The sequence below is a fragment of the Pteropus vampyrus genome, unplaced genomic scaffold, assembly GCF_000151845.1.
Source record: "Pteropus vampyrus isolate Shadow unplaced genomic scaffold, Pvam_2.0 Scaffold14, whole genome shotgun sequence".
Classification (NCBI taxonomy): domain Eukaryota; kingdom Metazoa; phylum Chordata; class Mammalia; order Chiroptera; family Pteropodidae; genus Pteropus; species Pteropus vampyrus.
In genome coordinates, this window is record NW_011888795.1 from 14,796,202 (window position 1) to 14,811,558 (window position 15,357).

Sequence of the window (15,357 nt, forward strand, 5' to 3'; positions counted from 1 at the left end):
CAAAAGACCTGAGTGATATGATTCTAAAGAGGACATACAGATGGCCAGCAGATACATGGAGAGGTGCTCAACATCATTAATCATCAGGGAAATGCACATCCAAACCACAATGAAATATCACCTCATACTTGTTAGAATGGCTATTATCAAAAAGATAAGAGATAAATACTAGTGAGGATGCAGAGAAGAGGGAACATTTGTGCACTGTTGGTAGCAATGTAAATTGGTACAGCCACTATGGAGAACAGTATGGAGGTTTCCCAAAAAATTTAAAACATTACTACCATATGTCTAGCAATCTCACTTCTGGCATTTGTCCAAATAAAATGATATCACTATCTCAAAGAGAAACCTGTACTCTCATGTTCTTGGCAGCATTATTCATAATCATCAAGACATGGAAATAACCTAAGCATCCATCGACAAATGACGGGATAAAGAAAATGTGGTGTATATATACAGTGGAATATTATTCCACCAAAAAAAAGAGAGAAGAAAATTCCACTGTCATTTGCAACAATATGCATGGACCTTGAGGGTCTTATGCTAAAGGAGTTAAATCAGACAAGAAAAAACAAATACTATATAATCTCACTTATATGTAGAATCTGAAAAAGCCAAACTCATGGAAGCAAAGAATAGAAAGGTGGTTGCCAGGGGTTGGAGGTAGGGTGGAGACGAGGAGATGTTGGTCAAAGGATACAAACTTACAGTGATAAGAGGAATAAGTTCTGGGGATCTTATTTACAACAAGGTGAATTTCATTAACAATACTGTATTGTATATTTTAAGTAGCTATAAGAGTAGATTTTAATTTTTCTTCACCATAATGACAACCGCAACTAAATGGTAATTATGTGAGGAGAAGCTTAAATAACCCTATTGTGTTAAGGATCTCATAATATATGTGTCAAATCATTACATTGAACACCTTTAACTTACACAATGTTATATGTCAATTATATGTTAACAAAATTGGGGGAGGGGTGAATAATCTGACTGATTTTTTCAAATAATAATGACTGCAGGTACAGGGAGGTATGTTGTGCTTTGCAGAAGGTAAACGATTATTGTTACAGGCTTTACCCACATGTCCTGTGATGTTTCCGAAGCCTTCCTAACGTCCACCTTTCAGGGCAGACCCATACTTCACATTCCCCATCTTCATCTCCCACTCTTCCTTCTCCATTTTTTCCCACCACTCTTTGCTCTTTTGCCCTTAGCTTCTAATCAGTTTCACTTGTCAAGGATCCTAAATGAGGATTTATTATGTCATTTTAATGACCTGTAAGAGCCTACAGTGCGAGAACATAAAATGAACAAGAGCTGACTTGTGTGCATAAAATATGTCTCTTCCCTCAGAAGAGGGAGTGGTTTAAAAAAAACTTAATCAGCAGAATAGTTTCCAACATAACTGCATTCTGGAAGTCAGACGAGAGGAAACAAGTTGGCTGCTTACTTAACAAGCTTCGCCAACAATGGTTTCCGAGACCAAAAGAATAGAGCTTTTTGTTTTGTTTCCAGCCTTGTAATGACTAGTTGAAGTGGGTTTTCCAATGTACTCTCTGCTTCTGCATTCAGTCCTTACCTCATTTCTTACCTCATCTGTGCTTCCAATAGTTGGAGAAGAGCCTCTCTCTCACATTGGATTAGTGGCAAGTGTTCCTGTAATTCATCAGCTGAATCCTATTTTCCATAATACAAATTATTTTACTTTCCTGATTGTGTAACAACAGATAGACTTGAATCTGTCCTAAAACACTCCAGCAATTAACTGAACCATTCTTGATGGAAGGGAATATAGTTTTTAGCACTATATAATGGCATCTTATTTCATCAGGGTCATGTTTATAAATATGAGAATATTAAGCTAGGCTCTAAGCTCCTTGAGGGTATGGACCATGCTCTTTCCTCCCCATCACCTGTGCCTCACACAAGCCTGGAACCTGGCACCTGAAAGGTGACCATAACATTTAAATTGAAATGAAATTGAATTGAAATAGAAGTTCAATGATATCTACAGGTTTCATAAGGCTGCAACATCATTAAAACTGGGTCCTAAATAAGCTAGGATGTTGAGAAAACCATATCTGGTGGGTGTCCTTATGCGCAGTGTAAACAGATTACTGCATTGATGAGAGGGAGTAGTGAGGAAATAAAGTTGCCTATGCAAAGCTGATCGAGCTGGCGTTCTCTGCAACTGGGTGTGAAACCTGGTGAAATTTGGCAATCGGTCCTAGCCAAAGGGGAAAGAAGCCACTCTATCATTGAGGACAGTCTTCCTGGAGGGCCTGCTCTTAAAAATCTCAGAGCTGTGACAAATTACCACAAATCTGTCCTTTGCTAAACAGACTCAGGGTGAAGCAAAGGGTAAAATGAAAGACATTTTACCCTTATGCGTGGAATATTGCCACCGGATATTAGGGGAGGAGCCAGAGTTTCCATCTCATGACTGAAGAATTCCAACCTCATCCTCAGCCCCAAACCTGCCTCAGAGCAGAACAAGGCTGTGATGCTGAGCAAGCTAGGTAGGTAGCAGACTAAAAATATACTTAAAAATATGTGTACGGTTAGTTATTTCATGATCTCAGTTTTCAACTGGGAGCATTTTAAATGCCCCCCGCCTCCTAAAATAGAGGCAAAGACTATACAGAGTGTTCATGATTGAGAGAGGTCCTGAAGAGAAAATGAACGCCTTTTAAAGGTGAGGACAGAGGAGCCAGTAAAGAGGCTTCCCTGAGGCCGATTACCCGGCGAGGCCCCACCCTGCTGTGTTCTGAAAGCTTTTACATATTCAAGAGTCTTTTTCAGATGTTTGTTTGTTTGTTTTTCTTCTCTTATGTTTTCTTTCTTTCTTTTTTCTTTTTTTTTTTTTTTTTTTTTTTCCATTTTAGAAATCTTTTACCTGGTCTGGCAAATAAAGTCATCCTTCAACATTTTAATGTATAAAACATTTCCAGCCAAAATGCTATTGAACTGTACCAGAGCAAAAGTTCCAACACAGTTTTTCTGAGTGACTAGGAAAACAGAGTGCTAAGCATGAGAAATTTATTCTGAAAGAGCAGAAAAGCAGAATGTAGTTCCCTCTCCATTGCGTTACGGGATAAGAGAAGATGATTTTTAAAAACTAGGAAAAAGAATTCAGGGGAGAAAAAGAACATTCAAAAGCCTGGGGGTAGAAGTAGGGATGTGCCATGCTGGAGAAGCTCTGGAAAGCATCATATTAATGAGGAGTGGCCATTGTAGGGAAAACCTTTCAAGAGGTTGAGGAAGCTAGTAGTCAAAAGGAAATTAAGTATAGTTTTTGAAAGTTGTCTGAAAGTTAAAGTGCCCTAAATGTAAAAGAGGCCAGGTCTATACATGGAATGCTTAGAGAATCTCTATCTAGAGGCATTAGAGTAGTCCCAGAGTTTCTTGCCAATATTTGATCTGAGAGTCACCTTGGAGAAGGCCCCTACTTCACAAAGCCAGCCCCATAAACCAAAGATGCACATTGAGCTTCCTGTGTTTGAAAGACCTGTAGACACACAAATCCTGTCCCATGCCTGTCTGCATATTATTAATGGGCTCAGCAAAGGCCTAAAATGGCAAGGCTCCAGACATGAGGCATGAGTCTGGAGAGCAGCTTTTTTGTCTTCAGCAACAAAACATCCATTTCCAGTGAAGCCAGATAGATAATTAAGGGGAAAACAAAACCACATTTTGGGGTCATCAGTCCAGCCTTACAGCTTCTCAACAGAAATCAGCGCAGTGAGTCAAAAAAGACTTGCCTGGATTTGCCTCCGTCTGAGTGATAAGTTTCTACCTGGAGCATTCAGCAATGTCTAGGGCATTTCTAGAAGCCATCCACATGAAAAGTGAAGCCAGTGCCCAAATTCATATGTAGATTTTCAAAAGAGTTAGTTCTCCCCAGGCTGTTGAGTTTAAATGGGGCTGAGTGAGCCAGAGTACACATTCAAATTTGCTCAAGTAACATCAAATCCCATTAGATTGCAACCCTCCACAGCCAAACTTTAGGAAAACTGCTTAAATTATGACCCAAATGTCCCTTGTCAGAACACAAATGGATAAAGTCTTCTCTCACTTCCTAGGAAGAAACCAGTAGCTGGGAATAGCTTGGGAGCACACTAGAACATTGCAAGCCAATAATGTCTGAATCACCCAGCCAGGTGAGTCCATCCAGTTCTAATCTGAAAGGTACCCTGAAGCCATACAAACTTGCAGAGCATAGGTACGCTGACATACTTAGCAGCATGGAAAGCCCACGTGATGAAAAACTAATGGATGTGCACAGGAGTTGTGTGCCTAGGCAGGAGGAGGTGTGGCTTTTGATACAATCTTGCTTCTTTGGTATGAACATTCATACCTCTGGTTCTCATTTACAAAAAAAAAAATAGAGCAAAACAATAAACGACAGAAAACATGCCTTTGGTTGCTTCTGCTAACATCTGAGCAAACCTTTAAGGAGCTTCCAGGCAATAGGAATTGGAACTGTGCCAATTATAAGATACAAAATTTTTGGAGCCAAACATTCAGGAAGAACATGCCTATGACTCTGCAGGAAAACTCTGGCAAAGCTCATTCCTTTGCAAAAGGATCTTTCACCATGTTATTGCTGTGGAAATCCAGTGCAACTCCATGACACTGGAGGCTGGCACCTTTCTCTGGCATGACAGCTTGCCTAGTGCCATATGTGTATAACCAAGCATCTATGCTAAGGAGTGTGCACTCAAATTCTATCTGACTCTCCCAGTGAGAAGGCTTGGGTAGTCAGGAATATGTTGGGATGATCACAATATGGTTTTGAGACAAGGAGAGTGTTCTCTGTCTGGATTGCCTTCAGCAGTTCACGCTCTGGACAAATCCACCCTGATGGGATCAATCCGGAGCCAGAGCCCATGGCCCATATGAGTGATCAGGCCCCCAGAGTGTCAGGAGGGCTTCATTAAAGTCCCCCTCAGCAAGTAAATTTCCCCAACTTCCATCTCAAACATATTATCAACCCTGGACAGCAAGTCTGCCCTATATCCAGTGGGTATTGAATGTCGGTTTGAGAGCCATGAGTGAGGAAGAGTCCGGGGCGATGCTGACAACAGGAGTTTACATAAAGACACATGTGAAGCTGAGGAAAGACCCCATATTGGTACTGGGGTCATGATCATTCTTCATCTTTAGAGATAAGGACAAAGTCATTACTTATCTAACTATTCATTGACATAATACAGGGGTTGGTCTCTAAGTTTCCATAGGAGAAACTATTCTCACATTCTACTGACCTCAAGGAGCTTAACATTCATCATAATAAAGAATACTTGTAGAGGTGTTTTCATTTTACAAAATGCTATTATATATTGCAATAAGGAGATAAATAAAAAGAGCATAATTCAGGTGAGCAGAAAAGAGAGATCGCAGCTCACCATATAATAATACATTGAATGACAAGGACCATCAGTAAACACTGGGATATCAGAGGAGAGAAGAGCTATGTAAGGCCAGGATGGTAGGGAAGGAAAGTTTAATAGTGTAGAGGAGGTTTGAAAGATGAAGAAGTCGGGGGACCAAATTATATTCTCTTACCAGAGAATATGAGCATCTTTCTTCAGTCATATAACAAACTGTATTTTGAACATTCTATGTTGTAGTCAACGTGCCAGGTGCTGGATTTAGAACAATAAAAAAAGACAGAGTCTCTGCATTTCCAATAGGTAAGATAGACAATATGTAAGAAAACAAGTAAATAGACAAGATAATTAGATGATGTAATAAGTCCTGTGGAGGGAACAACCCATAATGTGACAGGATATTTTTTGGATTTTTTTGTTCTTCCCTGTACAACAGTCTACACATAGCAAGTATTCAGTTAAGTTTAATTAAACATGTGGTAACAGAAAAGTACACAATACTTCAGAATAAAAGATTCAATGACAAGTTCACCAACTCTTCTGCAGTTGGGATGCACCAAATGTAAATTGACTTTAGCCAGCTGGTAACACTCAAAATAGCAAATGCACGCCTCCACACTCAGTGTTCCCCATCAGCCTGAGCCAAACATACAATCAAATTAGAACAAAATAATGAGGGCAGAAGAGGCCGTGATGAATAAAACATTATTATTTTATTATTGAGGCAAAGTTATGATTTAAATGGAAAATTCTTAATATATTCTCTAGTCATGACTTTGAAAAAGGGGAAAATGATGTTGAAAAGACAACCAAAGATTGTCTCACTGAGGTCAGACTGCAACTTCCTGAAAAATGAGATAATCCAAATGAAATAGTAGTCATATAACTGGATATATAATGCCAAAAAAACTAATTTGAAAACAATTTTATTTGCATTATATGGTGACAGTCTTAGTTATGTTGTTCCACAGTTAGTCAGATATTTAAATCCTATTTCCATAATATTAACCCTGAAAAAGAAAATAGCTAGAGATAGATGACTTCTGTCAAATAAGCAGGGATCAGTCAAAAGAAGCAAGATGTGTTAACAGGGTAATAGTATGAAAATATTGATGTGCTTTTCCCTTTTGCATTTCCTGTAAATGATCCCCTCCCCAGGCTGAGTGAGGCTGCCTTCTATGGCAGTGGCAGGGAGATCATTACAAAAGAGAAAAAACAAGATAATTTTCAGCTTCTGATATTCAAAACAGGATTTTTTATCAAGGCAATTGGCTTGAGAGCAGGATATGTCAAGAAAAAGAAAGAGCATATTCTATAATTTTGTAGAATATCAAAAAGCAAGCCTAAAGAACTGAGATCATATAGGATCTTCTACACTCAGAAAATAGAATCCTTTGATCTATTGATAACTAGGCCCTGAGCTTAGTATGACAAAGAGGAGGAAAAGTCTTGAAAATTTTTCCTTCTGTCCTGCAAGATTCTTCTCTCTTTCTGGCTAAAGGAAAGAGATACAGTGGAGAACTCCAAGGAAGCCCTAAGATGGTACTGTCCAATAGAATCTTCTGTGATAACAGACATGTTTCATGTTTGTGCTGTCTGATATGGTAATCACTAGGCACATTAGGCTTTCAAACACTAGGGATGTGGCTAGCATAACTGAATTTTAACATTTATTTTAATTAATTTAAAGAGCCAAATGTGGCCAGTAGGCTACCATATTAGAATGGCATAACCCTAGAGGATAATGAAGTACCATAATGGGAGAGGTTCCAATCACTGCTTGGAAGGGAGTCACCCAGGACAGCCGTCAGAATGTGATATGAGTAAGAAATAAATGTTTATTATTCTAACACTTGAGAGGCTGTTACAACAGGTAGTGTTAATTACCCTAAATAATACTGACAGGTACTCTTATTCAACCTTCTTACAGATGAAGAAACTGGGGCACAGAGGAATTAAATAATTTGCCCAAGATCACATGGCTACTAAGTGGTGGAACTAGGATAGAGCCAGGTAGTCTGACTAGAGGGTGCTAACCCACGCTCTTGATCTTTGCTATATTTCACTCCCACAATATGTATACGAGTAAAAGAAAGGGGGCAGTTTCTGGTCCAGACACCATTGCTTTACACTTAAAAAAATACATTTGTAAATTTGTTCAATTATATCATCTCTTTTCCACGTGAATCTCAAGTAATCAAATCCTTAGACAGCCTTAGCAATTACAAAGGGTGGAGATGTACATTTCTCAAAAACACAAAACCTGCTGTCTGGTTTCTTTGGAAATGACAAGACACTCTGCCATAGGAACACAATGAAAATTGAGTCAGCTGTGCCCAGACTAAAGGAACAAGGAGTTCTGTAAATATGAGACAGATGGGACTTCCGGAGCTATTCTCGTGCATTTTAGCAGTTTTGAAATGAGCTAGGTTTTAAAAATCCATTTGATTTTTCACTAGGATCTGAGTTGATCAGAGCCAATAACAATTGTCCAGGCCTCTGAAATTGTCCTCAGCATTGCTCATCCACAGTATCGTTCAGACAATGAGTGTACTCATCATCCTTTAGAGGAGTTACAATGCCTCTGGTCTCAGCTGGGGCCCTGACTGAGAAAGTGGGCTTTAGAGGACTCTGATCTTCTTAACAACTCTCTTTTCCTAGGGTCTCTTGAGTACTTATGTACTCAGTTGACAATATGATAATGTGCTCTCCTGCTGACAATGTTTATAAACATTCATATATGGCCTGATCTTAATAAAGATACAAAAGATACTGTTTATTAAGCATCAACTTTGTAACAGGTAATTTAGCAACACATATATGTGTGTGTGCATGTATTTATATACAATTTATATCATCTTATATAAATCTTAACAAAAATGGAACAATAATATTATTATCCACTGTTTAACAGCAAGTACCTACATAGTTTTTACAATGAACCAGGTACCTTCTCAAGTCAATTAATATAATAACTTGGTCTTCATAAAAAATGAGAAAAGTGCTATAATTATCATCCCTGTTTCACAGGTTGGAAATTGAGGTGAAAATAAAACAGCTTGCCTAATGTCCTAGGACTAATAAGCAAACCTAGGTATGCTAGCTCCAGAGGCTACATCCTTCACCTCTTCACTGTACAGCCTCTCGGCTTACAATTCAGAAAACGCTTGCTCAAGATTCAAAATCAAGGTTTATGATATCAAATCTCAGGCTCCTTCCTCCCTCCCCATCAGTATTTCCCAACATCCCTCCTCCAAAGAATCAGTTTTACAGCTTGCTCAAGAGATGCTTGAGCCCCATCGGGCCCTCCTAGGACCTGGAAAACTGCAGAAACTGCCCCATGAACAAGACACCCAGGTGATTCCCATGATAAGAGACTTGGGAACCTCTGGGCAGTGCTCCCCTCTTTGGACTCAGCTCTTCCCCACCAGGGTGGCGGATCTCCATGGCAGTGAAGTGTGAGGCACAGTTTAGTCAACTTTGTGGAAGATCCAAAGGAGGTGACTCGGATTAGGGCGTAGCACAGTATTTTGGGGGGAAGAAGAGGCTCTCACCACCTCCCACTGTGTGTGTGAGTAGCACTCAAAGTACCAGTGAGAATGCAGCATGTGTCTCATGTGTCTAAACGTGCACCATCTGTGTGTGTGTCACATCTTCCTGCTGGAGCCACTTCTCCTACCCCATTTCACTTTGCAGCCACAGGGCTTGTCTGTTCCCTAGGTGGTCTCCTACCCTTTGTTCCTCTCCATTACCAGATGTCAGGAACCAGCAACTGACTAGCCACTCCAGCAATTACAAGTCAGTCTCTGCAATAATGTGAAAAGCTGGAGGGGAGGTATTGGTGGGGGCCTTACAATTGACAACTCCAGGTGCCAGCATGGGAGGAACAAAGGGGAGGAGGCAGTCACCCATCACCCCGGGCACCCAAGTGAAAACATAAAATATTAAAATACATCACTGTCTTGACTTAGCCATTGAATCTGCACCTGTGTCAGTATGAATTCTGTCACCTCCAGCAATCTACCCTTTTGTTCATTTTATTCCTCTGTCCTTCCTCTTTCCCAGGGTTTGATTTTGTGTGTAGGCATGTATGTATGTATGTATGTATGTATATATGTATGTATGTATGTATGTATGTACGTATGTATGTATGAACTGCCACATCCTGAGCACTTTCAGATCCCCATATGTGGACAATGTCCCAGGATGCGTATGTTGGGAACAATAGTGCTTATTTGGAACAAACGGGTGGATGAAGCCAATTGAGAACATGCAAAAGGTCAAAGGACAAATGTAACAGGAAGTAGCATGAAAAGTGGTTTTGAAACAAGCAGTCGACTTAGAATCGGGAAACAGGGCCTTTTAGCCCTGACTCTTTCACTTATCAGTTCTGTCACCCTGAGCAAGTCAAGAAAGTTTTCTCCACATATATTCCCTCATCTCTAAAAAGTAGATTGGATTATTTAACCTCTTGGTTCTCTTCCCATACTGATTTTATTTCTTAAAGGCAAATTCCATTAAATGTAGAAACTTACAACATTTGAAAAACTTCAAGTACAGTGTAAGTTTAAATAATAGACAAGAAAACTTGATCTAAGAGCTCAGTTGGTTCTTCCACAAAGCACAAACAACTTTCATGCAATAATGCAGCCAGCCAGGCAAGATCTCGTCATCTGCCCCAAAGCGTAACAACCTTAATCTTGGCCTCTCTGCCTTCCCACCCACTCCCAGGACAACATCTGACCTGGATTACAAGGGAAACTTGGAATCCACAACCTTATTACCTTGTAATGTGCCTAACCATTTCCAGAAATATAAATATCAAGCACAGCATGACAGGTTGAGTTGAGTTAGCTGAGGAAAGAAGCACATAATAGCTGGTAGGGCCACAGGAAATTCTGACTGAGAAACCTGAAACCTTTTGTCTGCATCTCTCATTCTTTGGGCTACTCATTGATTCAGACCAGAATTGTTTGAGCCTGGCCTTCAAGCAGCTGCACTCAGTCTAGCCAGGTTGGCAGAGAAGACTCAAACCCCAAAAGAAATTGTCTAATAAAAAGTCTTGGCTCTTGAAAACATAGATCTGAAGTCAGAAGCAACAGCAATGATTTAGGACAAACCCTTATTTCATAGACAAGAAAGGGCTTCGAACACCCAGAAATATACATCTTGCTAAGCCTTGAAATATGAAATATCATTTTATACTAAATTTAGAATCTATAGTTTTGATGCATCATGGCGTTATCTTTGTCACATATAATAAGTCCTCAGTTAACATTGACTTTAAGCCAAATTACACATAATGAAAGTAAGTCTACCATAGGGTATTAATATACACAGAGTTAAGTTCCTATGGCATCTCATCAACGTTGTAACGAAATGATATAGAACAAAATGAGGTCATTCAAGGAACTGCTATACAGAAAAACTAGAACTCCTGAATCACAACAACTAATTTTTCTGCTTATAAAATATTTTCATATAAAAATTTCTGTTGAGCCTCACCGAAAACAAATCCTGGGAAGTAGATATTATAATTCTCCTTTAGAAATGAGAAAACCGAGGCCAAAATTGCCCAGCTAGGAAATGATAGAGCCAAGATTTGAATGGAAGTCTTATATTTTCAAATCCCAGGTTCTTTCCACCACCCCAAAGTGGCTACCACAAAAGCCCAGGTAACAGAGCAAAGAACTCAAGAGTCTGTAAAATGATTTACCAAGATCAACATACATCCAGTACAAACTGTCTGGCCAAACCAGTTGTTTTCTGTTGGCATCTATTCCGATGAGGAAGAACCAGTCGGTCAATATTTTGAATAGCAACCCTGTTATTACCGGCCGTCATGGTAGACTCATGCACGGTAAGCAAGGTAAACACATGCCCACCTACTGGGTTTTATCTCACCCCACCCAGTGGCAAACATCTAAAATTCCAGTTAGAACATTACTCTCTACCAGTTACAATGTTTTTTAAGCACCTAATAGTTATTGACATATATAGCATGGAAAGAGAATCTGAAAGCTGGGCTTTTGACAGGAAGGAAGAAGACACAAGATTCCTCGGGACCAGAGGTGAGAAAAGAGAGAAGTGACAAAGCAAGGGGCAGAGGAAAAAAAGACCCAGAACAGGAAGGTGGGGCTCCCAGGTAGGGCACTAGTATTTACTAACTTCTTTTTAGATGTCAGTCTCAATGGTTGATGCTTTCTTGCTCATTACCTAACTTTTATCTTCATTATAATTCTATAAACCCCATATTGCAGATGCATAAGCGAATCACAAAATCAGTCTTTCCCATTTCAAACTTTTGTCTCAGGCCAATCCTTTAATTTTCGCTTCCTAAATTATTTTCTAATGTATGTGTTAACCCCACAAACCCCCACCATGTAATGTGCTAGGTAAATTTAGAATCTTGCTTTTATAGGTTGAAAGGGAGACAGGGAGACTATAAAATATAGGCCAGTCTAAGTAAGAAGCACTGACTGGCATTCTGAAAAGCATACTTAATCTCACTAATTTTTTTGAGATTTTCTGAGGTTACAATGAAGCATAAAAGTGCAATAAAATGTTGTGCTGTCATTTGAAATTACGTGTGAGTCAGTTTTCACTGACACTGAAACTTTTTGTGATACAGGATGGAAGTACGATTCCACTGCAGTTTAAAACATAAAGGCGCACATTATATATAAGTGTGCGTGTGATAAGAAGAGATAGAAACAGAGGAGAAAGGAAAGCAGTGGGAGTCAGTGAAGGGAAGGAAATGTGATGTTATGAACCTACCTAAAGGTTAATGACAGACATCTCTGGGCAGGAAAATGAGGAGGAATTTTCCTTTCTTTTTTTCCTCTTATCTTTATTTCTTTGCATTTATATAGTGAAACAATGTATTATTGGTACTAAAAAAAAAAAAATGAGTTAAGAAATACAAAGGTCTTAATCATAGTTAGGTTCTCATTGAAGAGAGAGATGGATGGAAAAGTAAGGTATTTTAATGACACCAAAGAGACTTAGGGAGCCAAGAGTCACAGTTTTATAATATGAGAAATGTTACAAACATAGTACTTTAGTATAAAAAATATTGGGCTCTTCTTCTACATCAATGAGGTAGGAAGGGTTCCAGCTACATACGATTACTCAGGCGAAGGCAGAGAAACAAATTTGTGTTTACTCTAAAAACACAAAACAACCTTGAAACTTTTCTAAAAGCATACATTTTATTGCGCTATTAATTTCTAAAGAATATTTTAACAAGATTAGAGATAGAAGTGACTTCATATGTGAATATTATAGTTTTTCTGAATATAACTCACTATGTAATCTATTAATAGATATTTATTAAGTACCTATTATTTGCTTAGCACTCTACTATGCTAATTTAATCATTCCTAACACATTTGTCCCATTTTTCCCAATATTTAACCTATATAAAGGATGAGAGGGTAGTTGGCACTCAACTCTTAGGAAACATACCACACTCTAGAAAAAAAGTCTTCTGATGACAGGAAAGACCTATTTTTACTCCTTAAACCACGGAGAAAACCCATCAGCTGCAATTTGCAACACAAAAGACAAATTAAAAACAATAAACAAAAATAAGCAAACACTGTAATGAAGAGCTATAACATTTGCTTAGTTTCTTTACTTCCTACTGGTATGTAACAATAGAGAGCAATGGATGACTGAATTCAGAGTATTTTATTAAATTAAAATTTCTTAGAACCAAAAAAACAGTCTGTTGATTATGGTGTACATTACCATAAAAGATAAAGTCTGGGAGCCAGTTTCTAGTCCACTGTTGATTTAGAATCCAGAGGATTCTAAGAAAGTAAAAGCTACCTTTGCATGCTTCTCATTTCCCTGTGGTCACATGCGTCTAATGAGTTCAGTTTGGGGCTCCATCTATTTTTTCATCAATGTACACCTGGGAGTTTTGCCACAAAATTATTTACAGTGGGGAGCCTCGAAATTACTTAGCTGTTCAAAAGTTGAGTGGCTGTTTAAATGCACACTTGATAAGGATGTCTTTCAGCATGTAATACAATGCCTTGGGCTTAATAGGTATTTGATAAATGTGTTAAATTAAACAAAATTGTTGATTTGGTCAGAACTACACCAATTATTTATTTACTCAGGGCTACTGTCAAGATCTCAGGCACTGAAAGAAAGAGAAATTAGGAATATTTATCTTAAATACATGCAATCCATTGATAGTATTTAATACGACAGGAGTTTAATTTAAATTAACTTGATAAACAAGAAAATCATTAGCAAAGTATAAGAAAAACTGGAAAAAGAAAACTGGAAAGGTCAGGGATATAGCCAGTTCTCAGAAAAAACTGGAACCAGAATCAAAACCTCAAACAATGCCATTTCTCTCTCTAGCTCTCATTTCAGCTCCTCTCTGTGCAGACTTCATTCTCTTTCACTGCATGCTGACTTCCTCCACATGGGAGGAAACATGGATAATGCCAGTCAAAAACTCCTCATCCTATACTTTATATCTCCGGAAAGGGTTAACTCGTCCCAGTTCTAGTAAGAAAAATTCCAAGGAATTATCTGATTGCCTCAGCTAGATTCAAGTGCCCACCTGTCAACCAGTCGTGTATCGAGGATTACGTACTCCTCCTTCATCCTCATGATTAGAGTGAGGAAAGGAAGTGTAAACAAAGAATAGAGATGCTTCTCCCAGAAGGAAGGGGGCGGGTGGCATAGCACGAAGTAGCAGCTGCACATGGCAGATAAAAACTGTGATGATTCATGCAAACTGGTCATTTTTTTGTAGGTATCATTATTATTACTATTAGAATAATAAAATAGCAATCTGAATTTAAGCCTGCCACAGATGATAAATGAAACTATAACATGTTTATTGCTCTTTAAAAAAATTATTAAGGTTTAATTGTAATAAACTACACATATTTAAAATGTACAATGCGAAACATTTTGACATGTATATGCATATGCAACCATGAAACCATGACCACACCAAGAAAATGAACCCATCCATCATCTCCAAAGTTGCCTCCTGCCCCTTTCTAGTCCCTCTCTTCACCCTCCCTCCAAATTCCCCTTACATCTCGATGCAACCAGTGGTCTCCTTTCCGTCACTCTAGTTTGCAGTTTTTATAACTTTGTACAAATGGAGTCATACTGTATGTACTCTTTTTTGCCTGACTTACTTCATTCAGCATAATTATTTTGAGATTCATTCATATTGTAGTGTGTATCAGTGGCTCGTTTTTTTTCATTGCTCAGTAGGATTCCATTGGTGCTATGGACTGAATTGTGTCCCCTGCCTCAAAATTCATATTGTGAAGCCCTAACATCAGTACTTCAGAATGTGACTATGTTTGGAGTTAGGGCCTTTAAAGAGGTAATTAAGTTAAAATGGGGTCATTAGGTTGGTTCCTAATCCAATAAGAAGAGGAGATGAGGCTATACAGAGGACACCAGGGATGTGTATATTCAGAGGAGTGACGATGTGAGGCAAGGAGGAGGCAACCTGCACGCAAAGGAGAAAAAACAAATCTGCTGACATCTTGATCTTGGATTTCCAACCTCCAGAACTATGAGAAAATTAATTTCTGTTGTTTAAGTCTGTGGTATTTTGTTATGGCAGCCCTAGCAAACTAACATTTACAGATTTACCATAATTTATTTATTACCCCGTCAATGGGCATTTGGCTTGTTTCTAGTTTGGGGTTATTCCAAATAAAGTTACTATGAAAATTCATGAGAAACTCTTTGTATAGGTATAAGCTATCATTTCTCTTGGGTAGACACCTAGTATTTAGGCCTGTGTGATATGGTAAGAGTTATAATAAACCACCAATTTTTAAAAGTGCTAGTACTATTTTACATATAGTAGTATATGAGAGTTCCAGTTGCTCCATATTCTTGCCAAAATTTATTACAGACAATTGTTTTAAATTTAGACATCCTAATAAGTATATAGTAG